We start from the raw sequence: 6,201 nt of genomic DNA on the forward strand, positions 1-6,201 counted from the left end.
ACAGATTTGGACTTCTTAGATCCCCTCTGGAACACATGGGTAATGACAGAGAATTGCAAGACTAGGCCCAAAGGCACCCATAGTTGGCTCAGCCATGCCTAACTTGCCAATACTCTAAAGACCCTCAAACCAGCCCTGAGACCTGATGGCCTGGTGAATGGACTGTACTGACATTCTAGCTGCCCATTCGCCTCTGGTGCTTCACTAGGCCAACACAATGTAACTCTTGGAATCTACTTTTAATTTGTGTTTAACAGCGCAGAGTTAAACACAACTGTTGCATTTCTCAACAATGGATAGTTAACAGCAAAACAGTGAATGCCTCAATATATTTTGATATAAAATTAGTAGGAATATATCCACTGATTATTTCTTCTTGAAGACTGTTCCTTTCTTCTATCTCTATGGCTATTATTCAGGATTAGGGCCTTTATTCACACCTCTTATTCTGACAGCCTCCTAGTGGGCTTCCGACTTGGGTTTCCTTCAATCTCTTGCCTATTTCTACGAGGTAGACTTCTTTAAAAAGCTCTCATCATTCAAATCCTTCAGTGAATCTCCAGTACATAGTGAAGCCCAAACTCCTTATCTTGGTATTTAATGTCCCCTAGAGTCTAGCCTCAATTTACCAGGGAGGCAATATGTCTAGTGGTAAGGTATTTGAGCTTTGAAGTCAGAAAAACCCGGTTTCAGTACTGGTTCTACTACTTGTTAGCTGTGTGACCTTGGGCAAATGACTGAACTTCTCTAAACCTCAGTTTCCTTACACGTAACAGTGGTAATTGTAATACCTCATATGGTTGGGTGAGAATGAAATGAGATAATGCATGGAAATTCTGTGTGCAGTTACCTCATTCATATAAGCAAGATCCTAAAAAATTTTATTTATCATTCTCATTGCTTTTCAACCTTATACCAGCCTATTTAGCTGCAGCTAAGCTGATTAAAATTCACTGTCCTTGCTTTTGCGTTCTTGTTCCACATATTTGCATACTTTATGATTCTAAGCTCTCCTCAGCTCCTAAAAATTCCTTTTTCATATCCTCATTACCTATCTAAATCATGCATATCCTTAAAGGCCCGGCTGAAATATCACCTCCTCCATGAAGCACCTTAGTAGTCCCCTGTGATTGTTCTCTGAACTCTTTCAATACACTTCTTGCCTCTACTACTTAAATATATTTTTTTGCAAGTACTCACAATTTTATTAAAATGTAATTTTGTCTCTTTGTTCTATTCATAATCTTGAACTCTTGATGATTTTTATACTGAGGCATTTTCTTCAGCTTTTTTCCTACCAAAGTCCATGTCTTAGGCTACTCTGAATCCCACACTTTTCCCCCAACATTTTATTAAGAAAATTTTTAAATACATAGAAAGTTGAAGTCACTAAACAGTGAACATCCTCACCACCCATGTTCTACAATTAACATCATATTATGCTTGTTTTATCCCATATATACCCTTCCCTATATGTACCCAACAATCCACCTTATGTTTTTAATGCATTTCATAGTAAATTGTGAACGTCAGAACACTTCACAAATCATGATACAAATTAATTCCATCTGGTAAGGACTTTGACGATGACCTACTGTTTCCCCTGATTTTATAGACAAAAAAATCTCAATCCCTAAGAAATTAAGTAATTAGTTTAACAAGGGTCAGTTTATCAGCAAGTATTTACCAGTCACCTGGTATGGGCCTGGTAATCTGCTAGCTCCTGGGAATATAGTAACAAACAAAGTCTCTGCCATCAAGGAGCTTACAGCTTAATGGGGTAGACAGATATTGAACAGATTGTTAGAAATAAGTAATAAAGAACATAAGGATCCAACTAAGTCTGGTGGGTTAGAAAAAGGATTCTGAGAGGAGTCATTACTTAACTGTTCTGATCTCCAGACACTTACTGATGCTAATTTCCAAAGGCTTTCATATATAATAATAATAATACCTCTTTTTTTCTACACGAATAAGTGATATAGTGTAGAATTAGTATTGTTTTATAAATAAGAGATACCTCATAAATTCCTGCAGAAGAGAGCAAATGCAGCAAGGCAGAGTTGAAGGTGAAGCCTCTGTGGAAGAAAAAATTCTCAGGAACATAGAGATGTCAACCTGTGCCCAGTAGTTTAAGCTGGAACTAGAAACAGCCTCTTGGGAGCAAGGGCAGAGACGCTCAGATCAGACTACAGGAAGCCTATGAATTCAGGCAAAAAGGACTCTAGACTTGCAGGAAGCTCAGTTTAGGGTGGGACCAAAGAATTTCAGACACAGGGGTTTCATTAAGAGTGGACTCCTGGGCTGGACTTTGTACCTATTTTTAGAGTTGTAATTTCCTAGTAGGCTGAGTAATTGTACGTGAAACCTGACTTTCCCTTAGGAAATTTCTAGAAGTTTCTATCCTATTGAATGGCTTAAGGATTTCACGTTTTCTCTTCTAGGTTTGCTCTGTAGGGATCTATTTTACTATTCTAAGGTTTAAAAAAATGGGCCCATGGCTGGCCTCCAGTCCGGGGAGTAGGTTAGAATTTTATCAAGGCTTTAGGTCTGATCTTTAGACTTCTGAAGCCACAGTTTGACCCCTCAGCTAAGTGCGTGGACTGACTAAGCACATTCGCAACAGGATCCCTTTCCCTAAGAACTGCCATGTCAAAAGGATGTCATTATATCTGGAGAGACTAGCTTTCTTGCCTCTTTTCTGTTCTGTTTCTTCGTTTTTTTACATTTAAAAAATTTTTTATTGAGGTATAATTGACATAGAACATTCATTATACTTGATTCAGGTGTACAATATTCGATGTCTGTATATTTTGCAAATTGATCACCACTATAAGTCTAGTTAACATCCTTCACCACAGTCAGAAATTTTTTTTCTTGTGATAAGATCTTTTAAGATCTACTCTTAACAACTTTCAAATATGCAATACAGTACTGCTAACTAGTCACCATAGCATATATTACATACCCATGAAATATTTATTTTGTAACTGAAGTTTGTACCTTTTGACCTCCTTCACCCATTTGGGCCTGCCACCCAACCCCCACCTCTGGCAACCACCGATCTTTTTTCTGTATCTGTGAGCTCAGTTTTTGTTTTTTGTGTTTTGTAGATTCCACATAAAAGTGAGATCATATAGTATTTGTCTTTTTCTGTCTGACTTATTTCACTTAATATAATGCCCTCAAGGTCCATCTATGTTGTTGCAAATGGCAGGAAATGTCTTCACTTTTATAGCTGAATAATATTCCATTGTGTGTGTGTATATGTATCTACACACCATATTTCTTCATCCATTAATCCATCAGTGGACAGTTATTTCCATGTCTTGGCTACTGTAAATAATGCTGCAATAAACATGGGGGTGAATATACCTTCTTGAGTTAGTGTTTTCATTTTTTTTTTCAGATAAGTAGACAGAAGTGGAATTGCTGAATCATATGGTAATTCTATTTTTAATTTTTTGAGGAACCTCCTTACTGTTTTCCATAGTGGCTGCACCAGTCATTTCCACCAACAGTGCACAAGGGTTCCCTTTTCTCCACGTCCTTGCCAACATTTGTTACTTTTTGTCTCTTTATAAAAGCTAGTCTAATAGGTGTGAAGTGATATCTCATTGCAGTTTTAATTTCCATTCCCCTGATGATTAGTGATGTTGAGCACATTTGCATGTATCTGTTGGCCATATGTATGTCTTTTTGAAAAAATGTCCATTCAGATCCCCTGCCCATTATTTTATTTATTTATTTGTTTGTTTTGGTATCATTAATGTACAGTTACATGAGCAACATTATGGTTACTAGACTCCCCTCATTATCAAGTCCCCACCATATACCCCATTACAGTCACTGTCCTTCAGCATAGTAAGATAGTACAGAATCACTACTTGTCCTCTCAATGTTGTACTGCCTTCCCTGTGCCCTCCAGCACATTATGTGTGCTAATCATAATGCCCCTTTTTCCCCCTTATCCCTTCCTTCCCACCCATCTTCCCCAGTCCCTTTCCCTTTGGTAACTGTTAGTCCATTCTTGGGTTCTGTGAGTCTGCTGCTATTTTGTTCCTTCAGCTTTTGCTTTGTTCTTATGCTCCACATATGAGTGAAATCATTTGGCACTTGTCTTTCTCTGCCTGGCTTATTTCACTGAGCATAATACCCTCTAGCTCCATCCATGTTGTTGCAAATGGTACAATTTATTTTCTTCTTATGGCTGAATAATATTCCATTGTGTATATGTACCACATCTTCTTTATCCATTTATCTACTGATGGACATTTAGGTTGCTTCCATTTCTTGGCTATTGTAAATAGTGCTATGATAAACATAGGGGTGCATATGTCTTTCTTAGGATAAATTCCCAGGAGTGAAATTCCTGGGTCAAATGGTATTTCTATTTTTTAGTTTTTTGAGGAACCTCCACCCCTGCCCATTTTTAGATCAATTTTTACTATTGAGTTGTGTGAGTTCTGTATTTATTTTGGATATTAACCTCTTATCAGAACTATAATTTGCAAATATTTTCTTCCATTCAGTAGGTTAGCATTCACTCTGCTGGTGATTTACTTTTTTATGCAGAAGTTTTTTAGTTCAATGTAGTCCTACTTGTTTGTTTTTGTCTTTATTGCCTTTGCTTTTGGTGTCAAATCCAAAGAATTATTGCAGAGACTGATACTGAGCTCAGTATTTTCACTTAGGAATTTTATGGTTTCAGGCCTTATGTTCAAGTCTTTAATCTGTTTTGAGTTCATTTTTCTGTATGGTCCAGTTTCATTCTTTTGCATGTGGATGTCCAGTTTTCCTAGCACCATTTATTGAAGAGATTTTCCTTTCCCCATTTATATTCTTGGCCCCTGTGTTATAAATTAATTGACTATATATGTGCTAGGTTTATTTCTGGGCTTTCTATTCTATTCAATTGATGTTTATGTCTGTTCTTATGACAGTACCATACTGTTTTGATTGCTAGAGCATTGTAATATAGTTTGAGATCAGAGAGCATGATGCCTCCAGCTTTGTTTTTCTTTCTTTAGATTGTTTTGGCAATTTGGGATCTTTCTTGGTGCCATTCAAATTTTAAGATTTTTCTTTTTTCTTAATTTTTTCATTTGCTAAGTAGGCCATGTGTAGATAATCCTATAAACTTGCTAAATAAATGGATGTCATCAACAGGGAGGATTGTGGGTAGTTTGTATTATTGTGCCCAATTTGCATTCCCTGATGATTGATGTTGAGCACTTTCCTCCTTCTTGAAAGCTGATGATACATTCTCACCTATTTCCAAGTCATGTGTCTCCCTGTGCCACAACATGGGGGTTAGCTGTGGGACCTGCTTTAGCCAATGGCATGGAAACTAACAGAGCTTACTTGATAAGTGCCAACTCATTTGATTCTCCATCTGCCACTAAAATGGTAAGACTTGGTGTCAGAACAGAAAGACAAGTGGAACAGAACCACTGTCAGTTTGCAGCTACTGGCATCTAATGTGAGTTATAAAGGTATGTTTGTGTTACAAGCAATTGGTGTAACAGAGTTGTTTGTTTCCACAGCAAAGCTGACCGATACATATTGACAAAATATATTGAGACTAGACCTTCCTTGAAATTTTGCCTAGAATGGATGAGATTCCTCAAAATCTTAGTGTTTTAAACCATCTATTGCAATATTACAGAAAGGTGTCATGGGATTTAAAAGAGACTAATTCAAGTAAATGAGGGTGATATGGAAAGAGGTGTGAAATCTGTACTGGGAAAAGGAAATGGTGTTTCCTTGACCTTAAGATTCCCATACAATCCTTTTTAAACCCTGGAGTTCAGTTTCTCCCAGAAAAGTCAATGCCTATAGAATGACTGCAGCATTAATGAAAAATGAGGTTGCTTTTACTATTTAATAAAATTACTTGAAGCAACTGTCTAATGACATAGAAATCAGCAGACTTTCTAGATTTTTATCTAAATGTATGGTTATGGAGTGCTATGATAACCCAGCAAAACCTTTTATAAGGTCTACTGAACTTTGCTGGGGTCATTTAAAATGTAACAGTAATGAAAATGAAAGCATCCTAAAAGGTCCTGGATTCCTAACTTCTTATAACCTGGGTCACTGTTTTGGATCCTCTGATGCTGTTTTCAAAATCATAGTACCCTTTTTCAAGTCCCCCAACTTTGTATCCATATAATGTTCTGGCTGCTCCCATACCTGCTT

Source organism: Manis javanica, chromosome 3 (assembly GCF_040802235.1).
Source record: "Manis javanica isolate MJ-LG chromosome 3, MJ_LKY, whole genome shotgun sequence".
Lineage (NCBI taxonomy): Eukaryota > Metazoa > Chordata > Mammalia > Pholidota > Manidae > Manis > Manis javanica.